The sequence below is a fragment of the Cetorhinus maximus genome, chromosome 20, assembly GCF_964194155.1.
Source record: "Cetorhinus maximus chromosome 20, sCetMax3.hap1.1, whole genome shotgun sequence".
Lineage (NCBI taxonomy): Eukaryota > Metazoa > Chordata > Chondrichthyes > Lamniformes > Cetorhinidae > Cetorhinus > Cetorhinus maximus.
The window spans coordinates 79,356,079-79,363,936 of record NC_135898.1 but is presented as its reverse complement, the minus strand read 5'-3'; the positions used below and the strand labels follow the sequence as shown (position 1 = coordinate 79,363,936).

Here is a 7,858-nt window from a genome sequence, read left to right as displayed (position 1 = left end):
CTTACATAGTCTATATGTAGTCTAACCCAGGGTTGACCAGGCCACTCCCATGGATGTAAGGGAGCTGAAACAGGCAACTTTTGTTGTTGCTGATAATGGAGACAGTGCTTGACCATGCTTTCAATGTCACTGTCAATGCCTGGCCACCAGACATAGCTTCGTGCAAGCATTTTCATCTTTGATATGCTGGATGCGCTCTGTCAAGAGTGGTGCTCTTCCTTGCAAAAGGATGACAACTCTTGATCCCCACAACAAGATTCCATCTTGACAACTTAACTCTGTTTTTCAGGCATGGGATGGCTTCATCTCTTCAGACACAGGTGAATTTGGACCTTGCAAAACAAGGCCTCTGACTTGCGACAAAATTAGATCCCTATTTGTCCAATTTCTAATTTGCTTTGGAAACACAGACAAAGAATCCAAGAAATTCAGCACCAGCACTACTTGTGGCACTGGAGCATATGCAATGCTATCTAGTAATGGGAGACGACTGAGTGCGTACACATTTGCAATATGTAAGCCAGGACGGTGCATAAAGGTATACTCCTATGCAGATAATATCAAAGCCCAATAATGTATTCTTGCTGATACCATTGGCGGAATGGCCTTATCACTGAATAAACCCATTAACGGTTTATGGTATATTTGCAGCATCCAGTGCTCTTCATTCTAGCTCCTTGAGCTCTAGTGTCGGGTTAGCCTTTTCTAATCTGATTTCTGTCTTTTCTTTTTCTGTTTGCCTCAGAGTTTTGGTTTGTCTTTCACTTTGATTTCACAGTCGACCAAGTTTCTTTCTGGTGAAATCTTAACTTGGTTCAATTCGGTATTTGAGCTACCCATGGCTTCATTATCCACTCGCACCTTGGAAAGTTCTATGACTTTTCCTTCTAATGCTCTTTTGTTTCATTCAGCAGATTCTTCAGCTCTTCTGTTTCTTTGTATTTCTTGGCTTCCTCCTGGAATATTGAACATTGTTGAGTCTTCTGTGCCAACCGTTACTTCAGTTTGTTAAGGGTGGCACTAAATTCATTTTGTTTCTCTTCATGATTTTCCAGAGGAGCCAACTGACCAGAGGGATCCTTGAAGCTTATGAAAGTCCTTCAATTCTCCCAACTAATCCCAAAATACAGGAACTCCCCCTGTTCTCAGGTGAAATATTTCAGACTAGTCAAGGTTGATTTTCTGTAACCAGTCTCGGTCCAGAAGACTAGATCCTTCTTCTGTCACTATTATCACTGGAAGCTGGGTTGTCCATTGCCTTAAAGACACAGACTGTGGTGGTGCCCTTTACCTGTCTAGATTCTCCAGTGTATGTCTTCAATTTAGTGGTTGTCTGCTCCAGGTTCAATGGCTGGGTGCCTTCGTTTAGGTATTTAAATGTGTGTTTTCCCACCACTTTGAGGCTCCCGTATCGCCATTATTAGTGGCTTCCCATTAACCTGGATCGTGACAGTGATAGGTTTGGTTTTTACAGCGGTGGCATTATAAGAGGGAATAAATGTTGGTATTGGCAGCTTCAGGTTCTGCTGTATTTTTCAATCAATTATGTTGGTTTGCTGCTTTAATGGGCTGTTTCGACTTCACCCTGCATTGCCTTACGACGTGACCTTTCTTATGGCAGTAATGGCATTCTGCCTCCTTGAATTTGCAGGTCCATGGTCACCCCTACATCTATAACAAATTAATCTTGGAGTCACTACTGAAGTGCTTCTACTAGGCCTTTTTGTGTTTCTAAACAGTAGACAATGCCTCTTGCTTCACTGCCGTGTTTCTGGTTTTTGCACCACGCCCAGTGGTAGGTTCCCGCCCCATATGAAGAACGGCGCCATGCTGTATATGTTGCAAAGCCTGCGAGTCCCTCACAGCACTTTTCGTGGTGAGTGATATTTCCAGGGTGCGCTTCAAATCAATGTCGACCTGAGTAACTGGCACCGAATGGTGTTGTCGTGAACTTCACAAACTAATTGGTCCCTCAACATATCATTTAGTGTGTCCTCAAAGTCAGTGTTCAGTCAACTGCTTCAACTTTGCTACATTAGGTTGCAATGGACTCTCCCAGGGCCCTAACTTTGGAATGAAACTTAAACTGCTGCATTATTACAGATGGCTTTGGCTGAAAATGCATTTTCATGAGGTCCACCAATTCATCAAAGGACTTAGAATTGGGCGTGTTCGGGGCGACAAGCTGTGGATTATATTGTATGTCTTGCTACCACACTCAAAAGGATTGCTTTCTGCTTTCCTTCCAGTGATTTTGTCCGCTACGAAATAAAAACCAAGGCACTCTACATACAGGCCCCAGTCCTCCATAGTCACGTGGTAAGGATTGATTCTGCCGAAGAGCGGCATGACTGGTGAGTGGTCTTTTCTTTTTTCTTAAGATTCGATGTACTCATGTTTACAAGCAGCATTGGAGCTACTTTACCCTCATCACCAAATGTAAAGACTTCACAGATTTCAACAAGAAGCAGATAAACTTTATTACAGAGAGCTTCTCAGATGCTGCATGTTCGATCAGGACTCTCGTCAGGAAGTCCCGCCCCCCCGGATTTAGGGCTTATTGGTTGGAGCCTCCAAGAACATCACATGACCCTGATAGACAAGGAAAGGCTGTACCTTCAGTTATTACAGGGGTACACTGCAAGACTGTGGTTTTTAAGCTATGCTTTGGGCAATATATTGGTTTCTTCTAAAATAAAATATTCTCATTATCTTTCTAATCTTTCACTTTCAGGCCTAACCTTGCTGGGATGTGTGGTTTTCTTGGGCAGGCACAGCCTGGATGTCAGGGAGGACCCCACCCTGGGCTACGGTGATTCCTCCTGGCAGCTTGCTGAGCTCCTTATCATTGCTGATGGTGAGCTGCAGGTGGTGGAGGCTGATGCGGGCCTTCTTGTTGTCCCGGGCCACATTGCTCACCAGCTCGTGGATCCCAGCGATCAGATACTCAGAACAGTGGCCAAATAGACAGGGGCTGTTAGGAAGAGAGTTCAGGATTTTGACTCAGCGACAGAGAAGGAATGGCGAGTCAGGCTGGTGTATGTCTTGGAGAAGAATTTGGTCTTTCCATGAATCTGCTGCCACCTTGTCCTTCTAGGTGATAGAGGTCACAGGTTTGGAAGGTGCCATCATGGAACCTTGGTGAGTTGCTAGCTTTTTTATTTTTTAATTTATACTTTTAAATTTAATTCCACTGCACTGTTACTTCCCAAAAGGTGCCACATTTACTTTGTTACTTACACTTTTGTCTATTTCTTTATCGTGCCACCTCCCCCACCCCTGGAAAAGAGTCCATTGTTTTTCCCTAGAATTGGTGAAGGCCTATATTTCCTTCAAACACAGAAGATCGCTTCCACAACCTTGGCAAGCCATGATGGCTTGAGCATTTTTGAGTGTTTTTAATGAATCCTAATCGGACAGGTTTTCAAGCTTCAATGCTCATGCCAAATTACACCACCTGAAGTCAAATTAGCAGTGATTGCTTACAAACTTTTATAAATGCTGAATCGATGTCACATCTTTCAAGTAGGGTAATTTGCACACAGCTCAAAATTAGTACTTCTGAGCAGGAATCTGGCGGGTGCTGTCCTTTAGATGAGGTGTTAAACTAAGGCCCTCAATTCCATCTCAAGTGGATGGACATGATCCAAGGGTACTATTCGAAAGAAGTCACTTACACTCCCCAGTGTGCTGGCAAACATTTCTCTCAACCAATATCATTAAAACAGATTCATTATTACATTGCTGTTTGTGGGAGCTTGCTGTGCACAAATTAGTGCTGTGTTTCCTACTACAATATAAGTTGTAAATTACTTTGGAATGTGCTAAGTTTGTGAAAGGCCTTTCTATTCTTTTCTATAAACTTTCCTAGCTATAAATGCATGTTATTTTCAGTTTTTTATGCTTTCAGTAGAATCAGTGCCTAAATAAATGATAATGGAAAGATTTATAACAAACATTTTTAATCTGAAGTATGTAGAAGTTCCAATTGTAGTCCAGCATTTCTTTTCCAGTTTGAGATGATCAGAATTCAGCGATAGAGGGAGTGATAGAAGGAATGAGTATTGTGGAGAATGCTCAGAAGTATTCTAATTAAACATCAAATGCGGAACTTTCTGAATTACTCCAGCCTCTCCCAACTTTGCATTTTCAGTTTTGAACATCAGTTTAAAACAAATTATTTGTCTGATATTACTGTATAATGTTACTAACAAGTGTCCAGTTATGTATGTCTGCAGACATACCACAAGTGCTACACATGAAGTCGTCTCTTGCCAGTGTCTGCTGACGTGAAAATTAAGTACAACAGATGCTGGAAATCTGAAATTAGAACAAAAAAATTGGCAGGTCAGGCAGCATCTGTGGAGAGAAAGAGTTTCAGCTCGGTGACCTTTCATTCGATCCCAGCTGAATGGAAGGATTTATAACAAAGGTTTTTAATCTGAGGTATGTAGAAGTTCCAATTGTAGTCCAGCATTTCTTTTCCAATTTGAGATGATCAGAATTCAGCGATAGAGGGAGTGATAGAAGGAATGAGTATTGTGGAGAATACTCAATATTCTCCACATATTGTGTGGAGAATAGATTTATTTTCTTTGCACCAGCCTTTGATGATATTTTATATTTTAATATATCAACGCATATACCCAAGAAGGAAGATTGCTGCATCCCCAAGGACATGCTATACAGGGAGGTAGCCCGTCTCAGGAGAAAGCAGGACACAAAAGCACTGATTCAAGGATGATGTCAAAAGAGACGAGAAAGCCCTCAGCATCAAATCACAACAAGTGGGAAACTCTAGCTGATGATTGGTGAAACTGGCGACACCAGCTGTGGCAGGAATTTGCCACCAAGCAGACCCCAGCTCTGCAAACAAGGAGTCAGCTGGGATCGAATGAAAGGTCACCGACCTGAAACTCTTTCTCTCCACAGATGCTGCCTGACCTGCCAATTTTTTGTTCTAATTACAGATTTCCAGCATCTGTTGTACTTCATTTTTACGTCAGCAGACACTGGCAAGGGGCGACTTCATGTGTAGCACTTGTGGTAAACTTTGCCGTTCCAGAATCGGCTTGTTCAGCCTACGATGATCTCATCTAACTTCAAAGTTCTGAGGCTGCATTCCCATTATTTCTTACAGATGGAAGGATACCAAAAAGTCAACATCATAACATTAATCTTTGATTCCAATTAACCTGGAACAGTCGAATCAATGAATTATATTGCCACTGAGTGACTGCAAAAGAAAGATTTGGATTTATAAAGCTCCTTTCATGACCACTGGACTTGCCAGAGCACTTTACAGCCAAGGCACTACTTTTGAAGTGTAGTCACTGTCATCATGTAAGAAATGCAGCAGTTTGCATGCAGCAAATTTACACAAACAGCAATGTGATAATGACCAGACAATCTGATTTTGTGATGTTTATTGAGGAATAAGGATTAGCCAGGTAACTGGAGATAACTCCCCTTCTTCTTTGAAAGAGTGCTGTGTGTCCACCTGAGAAAGCAGACGAGACCCTGGTTTAACTACTGACTCGAAAGTTGGCACCTCTGACAGCGCAGCACTCCGTCAACCTAGATTTTTGTGTTCAAGTCCTGGTGAAAAAATACTTGGAGATTATGTGAGCGATTTTAACTCTGAGTGAGTTAAAATTACCCTCCCCATTTGAATTGTTTACAGAGTTTTGAGAAAAGGAGGAAATTATCTCCACTCCACAGGCATGGAGATTAGCGAGGTGCCTGATTTCTTAATCTCACACATCACCAAGACTCCACCAGGCTGGTTACATTTTTTTTTGCAATTTGGAACCTGTCTTTCTACAATATGGATACTCCAGATAAAGTTTTAAAGAAGGATTTTCCAGAGCATTTAATCCTTACCTGAACACTGATCGAAAGATCCATAGATGTTTAGAGTTCAGGTTGCATCTGCAAATAATCATCTGATTCAAAGTTTCTATGAGAAATGAGTTCAGCTGCCTCTTAAAACCTTTCCTGTGCAGACTGCTTCTGGTTCCTGTTGGAGGTTCAAACAATAATTTGTTGCTCTAGTCTACTTCCATGCAATTCATCTGTATTCAGCAAGATAAGCAGAAATTTGCACAACTTTCATTGTAGATAGTTCCTGTTTATGCAACAGAAAATGTTAAGAGTTTTGTTTATGGAACCATCCTCTTTCAGTGGCTGGGCAATGTTGGTGATAAGTCAGCCTTCTCACTTCACTTACAATTCCGAAGCTATACCTTTTCTAGTCACAGAGCCTTTGCTATCTTTCCTCAATAGACTTACAGCACATCATCATTTAGAATCCTGTGGCATAATTATTGAGTTTTCTTGCAACATACAACCAGCTTTCTTCCAAATAAAAAATACTTAGATATGAAATGCAAAATTAAAACCAGCATCTTTATTTACAATTTAGTAGAAAACAGTGCAAATGGCAATGCAGTCCCCATATGGTTTGCCCACTGGATGAGGTGTGCTTCTGAAACATAACTTTCATCATATAATCATAAAAAGCTTACCGCACAGAACCACATACCCAAATCACCAGTGATTGAAGTAAATCAACATATGTACAAAGTTCACAAACTTCATTCAACTTGATAAAAAAAAATCAAAAAACAGTAATTTATGCATTATAGAGCATGCATAATTATACTAAACTATACAGTTTCCAACACAGCAAGCCCTACTTGTCTCTGAAGAACTCTGTCTGCACTGAGTGTTTTTCTGGCAGTATGGACACAGCCTTTGGACAACTTCATATTTAAGTATTCATATCTAAGTCACTTCCTTTGCAGTTCCAGTCTGAATGTAATTAGCATGCTGCTTCATAGGACAAAGAGGCCATTCAACTATATTGCAGCAAATTATGACAGAAATTTTTTCAGTAGCTTTTTTATTGGCTAGACGAGCTTCACCTTTGAAGGGGATTGTGTCATAGCCAGCACACCTATAGAAAACCAGACCCATCACAATCAGATGTCTGAGACTCAATCGTTGAGCATCCCAGGCTGTATCTTTTCTCTAACTCTTGCTCCCCTCGACACCCATTCAGGTTATTACATTTTTAAAACCTACCTCTTATGGCAGTGGTCTAACGATCTCTTTAGGGATCGCCTATTAGGCTGCATGTAGGCCTGGTATTGGCTGCCTTAGGGGCCTCAGATGTTGAGCTTCTTATTTGCATTTGTAAAGGATCTAACACCTGTTTCAGGCATGCGCTTTGGATACCAATTAATTTTAACCTTTAGCAATATGGTGGACGACATACTTGCCTGCTTCATAATGAATGTGCGCTTTCTGCCTACCATATTGGAGGCTTCATGGGTCTTTTGGTGCCAGACACTGCACTGCTGAATTTGTAAGCCATATGTCCCAAGCTCTCTAATTACCATGGAGACCTCAACAACTACTTGTATTTTTGTAGCATCTTTAATGTAGTAAAGCATTCCAAGCACTTCACAGGAACATATCAAAGTTTGACACTCAGCCACATTAGGGCATATGGTGAAAAGCTTGATCAAAGAATTAGGTTTTAGGCAGCATCTTAAAGGATGGAAGAGAGGCAGAGAGGTTTAGGGAGGAAATTCCAGAGCTTAGAGCCTAAGCAGCTGAATGCACAGCCATCAATGATGGAGATTTTGAAATCAGGGTGGCTCAATGTAGTTTAAGGGTCTGGCATAGAAAGGGTTAATGTGGGACTAGGTATAGTACTGCCCAGTGTGATGTAAAGAAACACTACCTGAGTCTAGAGGGCAGTCTTGGACTGGACAGAGACATGGGTTGAGGCAAGCATGGAGATAGCTCCTAGCTTACACCTTATACTGTATATATGTTTACAATTACCAGT

At 41.4% G+C, this 7,858-nt stretch overlaps 1 long non-coding RNA gene across 1 annotated transcript; it reads left to right on the top strand.

Annotated features, from left to right (window-relative positions):
- Window positions 1-744: 744 nt before the first annotated feature.
- LOC144694491 (uncharacterized) lies at window positions 745-7,470 on the top strand. Its single transcript, XR_013579764.1, has 2 exons — window positions 745-2,358; window positions 5,141-7,470. It is a non-coding gene; the product is annotated as an uncharacterized LOC144694491 (long non-coding RNA).
- Window positions 7,471-7,858: the final 388 nt, after the last annotated feature.